This window comes from Camelus ferus, chromosome 35 (genome assembly GCF_009834535.1).
Source record: "Camelus ferus isolate YT-003-E chromosome 35, BCGSAC_Cfer_1.0, whole genome shotgun sequence".
Lineage (NCBI taxonomy): Eukaryota > Metazoa > Chordata > Mammalia > Artiodactyla > Camelidae > Camelus > Camelus ferus.
The window spans coordinates 2,706,231-2,718,506 of record NC_045730.1 but is presented as its reverse complement, the minus strand read 5'-3'; the positions used below and the strand labels follow the sequence as shown (position 1 = coordinate 2,718,506).

The 12,276-nt window shown below is 44.2% G+C and overlaps 1 long non-coding RNA gene across 1 annotated transcript; it reads left to right on the top strand.

Annotated features, from left to right (window-relative positions):
- The first annotated feature begins 634 nt into the window (after nt 1-634).
- LOC116661536 lies at nt 635-11,613 on the top strand. Its single transcript, XR_004317422.1, has 3 exons — nt 635-751; nt 9,168-9,478; nt 11,371-11,613. It is a non-coding gene; the product is annotated as an uncharacterized LOC116661536 (long non-coding RNA).
- The last annotated feature ends 663 nt before the right edge of the window (nt 11,614-12,276 follow it).

Sequence of the window (12,276 nt, the reverse complement as noted above, 5' to 3'; positions counted from 1 at the left end):
GGGGACAGAAGAGCGACTGCTAATGGGTGTGGGATTTCTTCTCTTTTTTCTCCTTTTCTGGTTTGAAAATATATGGGAAATACACAGTGGTGATAAACACACAATGTTGTGATATACTGAAAATCGCTGAAGTGCACACTCTAAAAATGTGAAACTCATGGTATGTTTAATCTCATTTTAAAAATGTGTAGGAAAAGAAAACATAGACCTACTGTATAGCACAGGGAACTATATTCAATGTATTGTAATAACATAGAATGGAAAAGACTCTGAAAAGAAGAAATATATAAATAAATATATATATGTCTGTATCTGTGTAACTGAGTCACTTTGTTGTACACCTGAAACTAACATAAATCAACTACATTTCAATAAAAAATTTAAAAAGAATAAACAGATACACACATCAAACCTCAAAAAAAAAAAAATAAAGAAGACATAGCCATGCAATGGAGAACCAGACTTTATCACTATATACATATTATATACTTAAAAAAGAGTGCCCATGGCTAGAAATGGACATATCTGGGCATAGACTTCCTTTTTACAGGAAAAGTACAAGCACTCATTTCCTGTATCTCAAGCGACTTTAATTTTGTAACAAAACCCTCAGTGACATTTGCCGTGTGATCGTCGTTTGAGAGGCTCTGACTCAGGGAGGCCAGTGCGTCGTCAGCGCCCGTTTATCTATGCAGCCCTCATGAGATCTCATCAAAGGACGGGAAGCCTTCACCATCCCAGGAGTTGACAGGTTTGGGCGATTCTCTCTATATTTTTCGTGCCACCTCGTTTCAGACTTTCAATAACCTTTTCACTTAGACTCAGGCTCTCTTGTTCTCATGTTATGTGTGAGGGGCTAAAATAACCAGAGCACTTCAGGGTAGTTTTCAAGACACAGTAAACCAGCAGTGCCAGTACCCGTCTCCTGACCCCCACTCTTCAATGATTTCTTAAACGCGTGGAAGAGAGAACTTGCACAAAGTAAAGTGCCCACTAATTTAAACAACTGGTGAGCACATTTTCCCTACTGACTTAGAAAAAAATTCCTGCCACTCTGCAGTCTCCTTGTTGTGAATGAACTGTCTTCTTGTAAAGCCTTCCTCCCCCGGACGGTGCGAAGCGTGCTCGGGAACCATCAGTTCCCAGCGTGAACCGGAGTGTCCCCGGCGTCCTGTCACCCTCGTACAAAGACGCTTTGACTCTGGTGGTTTACAGACCGAAACACGTTAACGTGCAGGACGTTCATCTGTTTACAGAAAGTACCAAGGCAGACGGCGAAGTCATTGTGAGTGAAAATAGGTCCATTTCTCACACAGATTCCTTAAGAGTCACTTAAAAAGGGAACTGAGAGCACCCGTGAAACCTGGCCCAGGGAAGTGACACCCTGTCCCGAGCTGGCGAACAGGGTGTCGCCAGGGCAGCCTGCGTCAGCCGGGAGCGGCGTCCACACACGACCCGCGGTGGTTTCTATCATCGGGAGCTTTTGCTGGGCCACCTAGACTTACTTGGCTGTGTCACCGGAATCTCTGACTGGAGCCTGAATGAACCCGGCGCTTGTTTGCTGGGGCTGGATCAGCTGACATCCGCCGGCGCCGCACCCGAGCCGAGGTGGAGGCTCCCCGGGGACGGCCCTCCTGACTCGGGCCGCTGCTGTCTGCGGACAGCCCGGGGGCGAGCGCCGGGAGCGCCGTCACTCACCGCGGTGGCCCTGATTTTGCCTTATTTTGGTTGGGGCTAAAAAAGCAACCAGAACCAGAGAACACACTGTGACAAAGGCCTTGCCGTTTCTCCTAAAGTGAGGCCCTGTGGGGAGCCACGTGCAGCCTCCTGGGCCGGCCCGGGGACTGGCCTTTACGGGGAATGTTTACAGGGAACGTGGCGATCACGATCGTCCAGGCAACGAAGGTAGAAGCCAGGACTGTGAAGGAGGGGGAAGTCACAGCCAGGCCAGCTGGGCTGCGCGCGGGGCGGTTAACATGCTTGTTGTAAGATCGTGTTTGTTTGTGCCATTCTTAAATAGAAGGTGTTTTATATGAAGTCAAGTGATTTATCCAAGCTTTTTCTAAAGAGGGCTGTTTGCTTCTGGTTAACTTTTTTTTTTTTTTTTTTAAGATTTTATCTTTTTCAGAGCAGTTTTAGTTTCACAGAAAAATTGAGAGGAAGGTCCAGATTCCCATCTGCCCCCTGCCCCGCCAGCCTCCCCGTTGTCCACACCCCTCCGCCAGGTGGGACACCCGTAACAACCGGTGAGCCCACACAGACCCGTCGTCGTCTCAGAGTCCACTGCTGGCAGCAGGGCTCACACCTGGCGGCGCACATTCTGTGGCCTGGACACGTGCACCCTGACATGTGTCCACCATTAGAGTGTCACACAGAGACGCTTCAACTGTCCTGAAAGGCCCTGCACTCCTTCTGCCCTTTCTGTTCCCACCCCCTGGCGTCCCCTGACGCCTTTACTGTCGCCGTGGTCTTGCCTTTTCCAGAATGTCACAGAGTCAGAATCATGCCTACGTAGCCTTTTCAGACTGGCTTCTCAGGTTTTCCTTTGGACGTTTTCAGTTATTAAAACTCTTATGTGAAAAATACAGGAACTATTGCTGTAAAAATATAGTAAAGAGCCTTTCCACACTCTAGCACTTTATGATAGTAAGACTACAATTCGTCTGGATGACCGGTTCTTGTAAGCTCCGGGGATCGTTACAGAGAACCGCAGGATGGACATCACGCATCTACCCGAATGCACACGTGTGTCCACACCGCGGTCTACGGAGAGAAACAGAGAGTGAGTTGAAGGGGAGAAGTTAAGGAAGGGGGTGGGGTGCTAAATTGCTCCCCGGGAACTCAAATATCAAGACTTTCTGGACACTGGGTCCTGGCCCAGCTGGGCTCTCCACACCAGCTCTGTCTCTGAGTAGCACACACTTGAATTTGCTTTATGTGCTGGAATGCAAAGTCGCCGAGTGAACACGAGAGACAGTCTACCTGTCATTCAGAGACAGGTGAGAGGGATGGGGCTGTGAGCTGAAAATGGGGCCCTTGGCACAAGCAGGCCCTGGACGGGAGGAGAATAGCTGGAAACAACATGAAGGGAAGGAACACTTAGCAGGTTGGATTGTTCTGAGTCTGTGAGCCACGGGCTCAGAGCTAAAAGCAAACACAGGACGTGTGACCCTCTCGCCCATTGGTGTGGTCAGAGAGGCTCCTGCAGGACCAGCCAGTGGAGGTGGCGTGGGAGAGGAGGCCAGGAAGGGGCTGGGAGGTGACCCGCTACGTGGGTCATGGAGCCTCCCAATTTCACATGCTCGGTCCTTCCACGGACACACCAAAGGCTCATTTTTTAATTTATTTTTTAAGAGAAATTAGAGAAAAAGGAAAACAGAAAGACTGGAGCAAAGCGGTAGGCAACAGCCCTGCCTGCTGCCTCCTACTTCCTCGGCCAAGTCTGCTCATCCGCCCGCCGGCCGCAGAGTCGGAGGGACCCGTGCTAAGATGATCACTTCACGTTAAAATCACGATTTGTAGAACCCCTGTCAGATACGGAGCGTGAGGTGACTTTCCACACACACGTCCGCCTGGAACACGCTGCCTGCAGCCAGTTCTCTGACGGGAGATACTGCACAGCTGTGTTCTTGGCCATTTGGCAAAACCTTGTGTTCCCTCCCGAGTTACAACAGCGAAATCTGGTTGTTTTTCATCACGGACAGCCATTTCGTTAAATGATACGACTTTTGCACATCGGGTCATTTATTCCCCTTTGACATTGGACCCCAAAGTTTGGCTCCTAGGCTGACTTCAGCCACCCCCGTGCCTGCCCCAACCCGGTCACGTGGATCTGTTAATAGACTGAGTCCAGCCTCGCGCGCCCCAGTCCTCCACGGTCCCCCATGATTCAGAGGGATTGAGGGAGCGGGAGGGAAGGCGCAAGAGTGGGCAGGGAGAGAGAGAAAAGGGAGGGGGGCAGAATGTAACTGTCATCGGAGGAAAGGATACATATCTTTCCTCAATTTAACAGCCGTGAGAAGTTAATAGCACCAGGTATGACGCTTCCGTCATATCATGATCTGTCACACGGTTTACCTCTTGTGGCCCTCACGTTGTCCCATAACTAGACAGAGCGTTACTCCAGGACAAATACAGCTTACTAGGTCCTAGAAGGGGCTGGGGGGGGCCTCACAGTAGCTCTGCACACTCTGCGAGGGACGGACGGCTTAAATACTAGGCAGGTGTTACATGAAAAAGAGTAAATCCTTCTGCTGAAAACGACAAGTTCCTGCTTGTAAGTATCATGAACCCTAATCCAACGTATTTCTGAATCTTATGTTTTATATATATATATATATATATATATATATATATATATATATATATATGGACTCATTTTTAAAGCAATGATCCCAGGTTTTTAAAACAGATTTAAGAATACGGCATTTAAAACCCTGGACTAAGTTGCAACATTTACTGACGAAATCTCATAGAACAGCGCACAGTCACTGAAGTACTAGTGCTTGATTCAGGTACGCCTCACGGGTCAGAACCCGCCCTCGGGAAACGCCGCGTAAGCAGCTTGCATTCACGCTGACTCCTTCTCGTTTTCTTTTCCGTCCATTTGATTCCCTAACTGCAGCGTTGATGCGGCTGTTTTAATTTGGTCAAAGAGAAGGCAGGACTGTATTTATCACATCGCCCACATTTTCCCTTCAAACCGGCGCCTGTAACTGAAGTCAATGGGCGCTGCTGAAAGCACGTCTAAGAAAGGCATTTGGCTTCAGAAGTTTTTTACTGGCTGTAAATAAACTGCTTGTGGGACTGCAGATCTGAAGGCTTTATTGTATCAAAACTGGCTCCGAGGAAATGCTGAATTTCATAAATAATAACAACAACAACGAAAAACTTGGATGTGTCAACTTCTAAACCAAGCTGGAGCGTCAAGTAACTCCCAAAGGAAGAAACGCTTTTAGCAGCTGTAGAGTCAAAATGCAGGTGTTAGTCACACGGTGGGCTCTTCATTAAAAATAAAACCCTGACGAACACAAAATCACTTGTAAAAGTACGTGTGTGTGAATACTATATATATACCATATGTATTCTACGTATGCACATCATTATATCATACATATGAATATATAAAACTACATGGATATGAATACATATGCGAACATATACATACATTTTAAAGGCATGTATACTATAAGATGTATATGTACAAAGCATATAAAGTATATAAAATATATACAAGTATATTAAAATACTTATATACCATGACAAATATATAGTATATATAAAGTAGTATTAATATACTAATATCAAAACATTAATACGTTAGTATTATTAATGTTAATAGTGTGTACTAAGCATACAGACTAATTTTTCAGTATATACTATATTAATATATACTCTTCTGATATACACTATACTATATAGAAATGTGTTTTTTAAAAACTGAAAGAAACCTGGTTTCCTTTCTATTTGTGTTCCTACGTGCGACATCCATGTTTTCCCTGGTCTGTCTCATCAGCTGTGATCAGGATTTCCCTGAATTCTGAGTCTACGTTCCTCAGTGTAGTCTGAGGGTCCCCGGAGGAGGGAGCTCAGGATTTTGCAGGCTGAGGATCACGGATACTTACAGAGGATGGACAGTAGGGGGCAGAGGTGTCCACACTGCTCTGTTTTGGATGCTCTGCTTCCCACCCCGGGGGAATCTGACTTCAGATACTTAACTGCCCTTAGAACTTTGAGGTGAAGACTTGTTGCCTGTTCTCTTACTTTCCAGCTTTAAAACAAAGAACTTTTTAATCATTGTGAAGTAAATACAAATTCTTTGAACAAAATGTGGAAAACTCTTAAGGTGTAACAACAGGAGGAAAACCAGAAATGATCACTGAAATTTTCATCACCAAGGAATAAATATTCTGTCTTATTTGCCTGTATACTTTTGTGTGTCTATATATGCATATACACAAAATATATTATTAAATGCATATAATACATACAATTATATTGTATCATATTTATATCATAGGTCATTCACACATATACAGTTTTCAAAAATGCAGACTGCTTTGAAATTATATTCTGTTCCTTTTCTCACTTAAACTATACTTTTTCTGAGTTTCGGTGGTGAGCAGATAAAGTTCCTTACAAAATATACCAGGCTTAAGCACTCTACAAAAGGGCGTTAGTATTGTGCTGACCATAGGCTACGTGAAGGAAAAAAGGTGTATCTCTCATTTCCTTCAGCACCTCTGGGCCCGAGACCCAGGTGTGAGTTCATGACAAACTCATGTTCAACCAAAGAGCCTTACCCAGTGCAAGAGCGTCAAAGGCTTAGCCCTTTGTTTACAAGCTCTGGTTTTACATGCACTTACCTACTATGAATTTTGTGCCTTAGAGATTTCCATCTTGTGAGGTTCAAGCCTTCTGAAGGCATTTTTTTTACCTCCAGTATTTACTTAGAATATTTTTCAATCATTTTTTTTCTCTATCGGGTCACTTGGAAAGCCAGACAAAGATAATCTTTCAGACTGCCAAGAACTAACAGTCAGAAACGAAAGCAGCTAGGTTTACTCTTTCTCTTAATAAATATTTTGAGATCCTACTACAGTCTGACTCATGGACCAATGGTAAACAAGGCAGAGTCGGCCAACTTCCTAGCCGCTGCCTAAAATGCCACTCTCGGCAGCAGAGAGATGCTTTTCTCCATAACCTGTATGTTCACTAAGAGGAACCTTACTTTGAGCGTTACTGAGTCAGGCACACAGCCCTAGAGATGCCGCGGGCCTGCAGTCAGCCCCAGGGTACCTGCTAAAAGCACCCCCTGCACCCCTGGGGCCCACTGACCACTTGCAAGGCCTTCCCGAATCCCCCGGGCTAATTAATTTAATCAAAGTCAACTTTACTTAACATCAGGTTCTACTAGAGAATTGGTTAGATACTCTTGTGGATTAAAAAAAAGATTTGCTTCTCATTCAGTAAATATTACTGGAAATCAGATATCCATGTGGAAAAAGTAGACGACATTAAAAAATAAGTTTTACCTAATGTGGAATGACATATAAAGAGCAAATCTTTAAAAATGTAGAGGAAAACATAGAAAAGTATCTTTATGTCTACAAGGAAGAAAAGAATTACTTACACCAAATCATAAAGGAAAAACACAAATCATGAATACAATCATTAATCACTCAATAAAATTTGATATATTAAATATTTGATTAAATGTTCCATATAAAAATAGCAAGCAAGCCACAGATGGGAAGAATAAACATACTCTTTTTTTTTCCAGTTTTTTTTGGTGGGGGGAGGTAATTAGGCTTATTTATTTATTTATTCTTAGAGGAGGTGCTGGGGATTGAACCCAGGGCCTCATGCGTGTTAAGCATGTACTCTACCACTTGAGCTATGTCCTCCCCTCTAAGAATAAATGTATTGACAGTGCACATAAACTACAAAAAACTAGCAATCCTATAGTTAGAGTTCCCTAACATATCTCCAAGAAAAAGACCGAAAAAGGAAAGCAAAAAGCATAAGAAGAGTATTCACAGAAGATGAATTTTTATTGGTCAATAGAGTGACACGGTGGTGCTAAATTAGTGGGGAAAAAAGAAAATAAACCGAATGTCTATTAGCAGAATAGGCAAGTATCGTTTTGTATGGTTATAAGCCGGAACACATTATTGCCTGGATTTTTGTATTCCTGGAATTTCTTATTACAGTAGTCTTGGTTTGTCTTTTCAACAATTTAGACGGAGCCACAAAATGGATCTGGTGCCCTTCATTTAAGGTAAATTGTACGTGCCAGCGGACAGAAGTGGATTCAGCATAACTTTGTTTACGTTTTCTCAGAGCAATGTGTTTTTTAAGAACTAAAGCAAGGCACTAAATGAACTAAATTTGTGCAAAAGAAATAGCTGCCTTTGCTAAATGGCTCTTGTGCCTGAAATGAAGCAGGAGGCACCTAAGTGGAAATTAAGGTGCTGTCCAATTGTGAATTTGTGTTTGAAGGAAAGCTAATCTCAGATGAGTGGCGAGTTCATGAGCGTTAAGATCTGAAGGAAGATAATTCCCAGACCAAAACTACGAGCCAGAACGAAGGGGTCTAATGATATCAAAGCTCCGGTCTGGGAGGTGAGCAAGCGGTCAAGTTTAAGAGCTGTGAGGACGGTGCTCAGGGAAGAAGGCTACTAGTCCAGGCTGCTGAGTGCAGAAGAAAAAAGGAAAAGGCCACCCTTCTAAGGATGGCACCGTTTTCCAAAAAGATGGATCTGATCTCATTCCTACTTAATAGCTTTGAACATCTCCCAACTGTCTGCATTTTTGGTTTTGTACTCTTTTTTGGAGCAAAGGTGGTAGGATCGAAAAGCTATCACTGTTTCTAATTCCAAAGCTTCTGCTTGGATCTTTCCTAAGACTCTGTCCGTCACCTCCTCTCCGGACAGTTCTCCTGCTGTTCCCGGCACCCACGGAGCAGAAAGATGGCACCGTCAACCGCTCTAAGATTTAGTTTAAATTTAAAATAGGCCCTTGCAATTAACTCATGGGTAAATCCTTTAATACCCTAAAATACGTATGGAGGATTCGGATCTCGGGTCCTGTGGATGACTCAGCGTTGGGCAAAGCCTCAAGCGTCGGGGTGGGTCCGGCGAGGCACCCCACATCCATGACGACGGGTGGAACTTCCTCATCTTTTAATTACTGGTTGGGGAGCAAACCGGGGGCTGAAAGGAGCCTTTTATGATTTTACAATGCCATTGCGTCTGCGAGCAACTATCACAGTGAGCTTCACAGCCTTTCTGGTGGTGGTTGTGACACTGTGGAGGTTGCTTTCCAAGATAATTTTGTCAAGTTTATTTATTCATTTGTTTCAATGACGTTGGCGGCATGGAAGGATTATTCAGTGCCGTTTAGCAGTAGGCTGTGTTCCACTGAGACGCTTTTCTGTTACAGGCAAATCCTATAAAAATGGAACATCTTATCAATCTATGAACGGATGCTGAGTGAGTTCTGACCCTAACACTTAACAAAGTTCAGAATCAAAATGTATTAAACCTGTTTGAAAACAGACATGTGTGTATTAAGCGAGGTGTGAGAATGTTGACATCTAGCTGTAAAGCTTCTTTTCCATCTTCTTTACTTTTTATTAATGAAGAACCCTTCACCTTCAATTTTAGGTCCGCATTTTCACATAATTCCCAAGAGGAACCTATCAAATAAAAACTGATGGGAGCAATACCATTATTTCTCCCCAGCAAATCCCGGTCTCCGGGGAGCAGTCAGTGTCCCTTGGGTCACAAAGACCAAGCTTGGAGCATCGCATTTTACTGGTATGAGAGACCCTCAGATAATTTTGTTTTCGAATCTGCATCATTATGCAAACAGAAGACTAGACAATTGAAGTTAGGAAGACAGATTTCTGGCTGTGGAAAGTAGTAAAAGCTGTCTGTCCAGAGAAAGAAGACAAGCAAAAGATTTCAGAGCAGAGGTGAGTGGTGCTGTGGGCTGGGAGGTGGGCATTCACAGGACGGGGACACCAGGCACTCGGTCAGGGGGCATTCGTGTGTCAGCGTTTCAGTACTGACCTACATCCTGACTTTTTACACGCAAGATCACCTTCTCAGGGGGAGGGTATAGCTCAGTGGTAGAGCACGTGCTTAGCATGCATGAGGCCTTGGGTTCAATCCCCAGTACCTCCATCAAAAAACTAACTAACTAAATAAAACTAATTACCCGCCCCCTGCAGGGGAAAAAAAAATCACCTTCTCAATAAACAGGCTGCTTCAGCCCTGGATGGTCACGTGGGTCTGGAAGGTGTTCAGGCAGTGGGGGACGTACAGCACTGAATACTTACCCATAACATTGACTTTGAAACCCAGATGGGCATTTAGAGTTTTAGAACACCCAAAAGCATCACACCGTCTTAAAAGGATGCCTAAAAGAAGCGTCACCCAAGACCTTACGGTCAATTTCCCCAGGTACTCCAGTTTGCTTTAAAAGATTTTATTTTTTTCAGAGCAATTTTAGAGTCACAGCAAACTGAGGGGGAAGGTCCAGAGATCTCCATATGCCCCTGGCCCCACTCATGCCTAGCCTCCCCCATTATCAATATAGCTCACCAGAATAGGAGAGTCATTTTTCAAACCAAGGATGAACCTGCATTGACATGTCATCATCACCGGAAGTCCATAGTCTACCTTAGATTTCACGCCCGGTGTAGCGCAGCCTGTGGGTTAGGATAAGCGTGTATGAATGAAGCTGCTATAAACGTCCACGGGCAGGTTTGTGTATAGACAGAACTTTTCCACTCCTTTGCATAAATACTGAGAAGCAGTCACTCCAGTTTTAATCAAGGAGCGACAGAGGTCCTGGGAAGTCGGGGGTGGGGGAAGCAAAACAAAATGAAAACAGAAACTGAAATGAAGCTCTTGCGTTGCGTAGTAGGCTCAGAACACCAGACGGTGGAAGAGGGTGGTAACCCGGAGAGCTCCTCACCCACGAAATGAATAGTTTGTGAGCAGGTTAACCTCTATCTATTGAGTCAGAACCTGGATTTGTCACACACGTCAGGTGACAGACTTGTCAAAACAGCCTCACGATGAACCAAAGGGTGTGTCACCTGGCAAGGCAAATTCAAACATTGAAACAAGCACCTTCCAGAACGCACCTTCTTTCCCCCCGAGGAACCTTCTGTGTCACGTGCCACCTGGAGCACGATGCTGGAGCTGGAAATATATGCCATGCCTGCCGCACTGTTATTTTCATTTCAGGGGACTGATGACAGTGATGGAGAGGTTCATAACTTGTCACGTTTCCCAGCATAAGAGCCACATTTCTCCTAACATCATTTAATACTTCATTCCTAGAATTCTCAACGACGTCAAAAATCTGAATCCTTTTGCTTTTTTGTCGTGTAAGCCAGAAAAGGAAAACATCCATGTGCACAGTCATCGTGCAGATGTCACTTAAAATCAAGTAGCAGATAATAAAGGCTGGCAGCCACCGTAATGCTCAGGATTCTTTATGATTCAGAAAACATCACAATCAGATTAAACAAATACTGTTTTTTATTAAATGTCACTCAGTCCCAGGGCTGCTCATTCATCTGTGTCCCACTCAAAGACTCAAAGAATGTAGTTACAATCAAAAGACAGCTTGAGCTGGAACCCACAAGTCCTGTCAGTCATACTCTGCAAGGAAAAGAATTTTAAAAAACAGGAAGAATTGGGCGTTGAGGGAGTTGCAGGGGGACAGAAAATGGTCTGATGAGGTGGAAGATGGAAACCTTTGTGTTGTGCCTTTAAGTAAAGCAGTTACCTTCTAAAGCTTAGAATCCGATGGCAAAGAAACTTATGAGTCCCACTGGTTCTTTTGTTTCAGAATCCATGCGGTTTTCTACATAAAGAAGATTACAGGCGTACCTCGTTTTATTGGGTTTCACAGATACTGCATTTTTAAAAAACAAATTGTAGGTTTGTGGCAACCCTGCATCCGGCAAGTCTGCCAGCACCATTTTCCCAAGAGCATCCGCTCACTTTGTGTCTGTGGCGTTTTGATAATTCTCACAGCATTTCAAATCTTTCTGTTGCTATTGTATTTGTTACAGTGAACTGGGATCTGGGATGTTTTGTCATTGTTTTGGGGGGCTGTGAGCCAAGCCCATATAAGATGGTGAACTTAATAGACTGTTGACATGACAACAAGTGATCTGGAATATTGCATAAGCGTAGCTGATAGAACAGCGTCCTCTGGCAGTCCCCGGGTAAGCGGGACCATGCCAGTCCGGTCGTCGGCATTTTAAGCTGAGACACTGTTGTCGGTGAGATCTCCCTGGCCCACAAGCCATGCTGGCTTTACCACACCGCCAGCACATACAGCCTCCGGATCATCAACTCGCTGGTCTCCATTACCAGACCGTCTGCTCCTGGATGACCCAGGGACGCTCAGTGAACATCCCTTGAATGAGTGGCAGTCAACAGTCAGTGGAGGATTTTATATTTATATGGACATGGTTTAACTTGCTGGGAACGCAGTGGGAAAATTTAAATGAACATAGTTGTGGCATAATTTTCCCGAGTCACAGACACCAATGCGGTAAAGAGAAGTGGTCAGTGGTTACAGATCAACGAGCAATTACGAGATTTTCTTCCTAATAAAGATTCGGTTTGTGTCTGGTTTTTTCCAGTTTGGGAGAATATTCAGGGTAGGGATGGGGATCTGTGATTTTGAATTTCTATATTTGAAATACATGCAGTACCTCCATCAAATTTGTTGCAAGGGATCCAA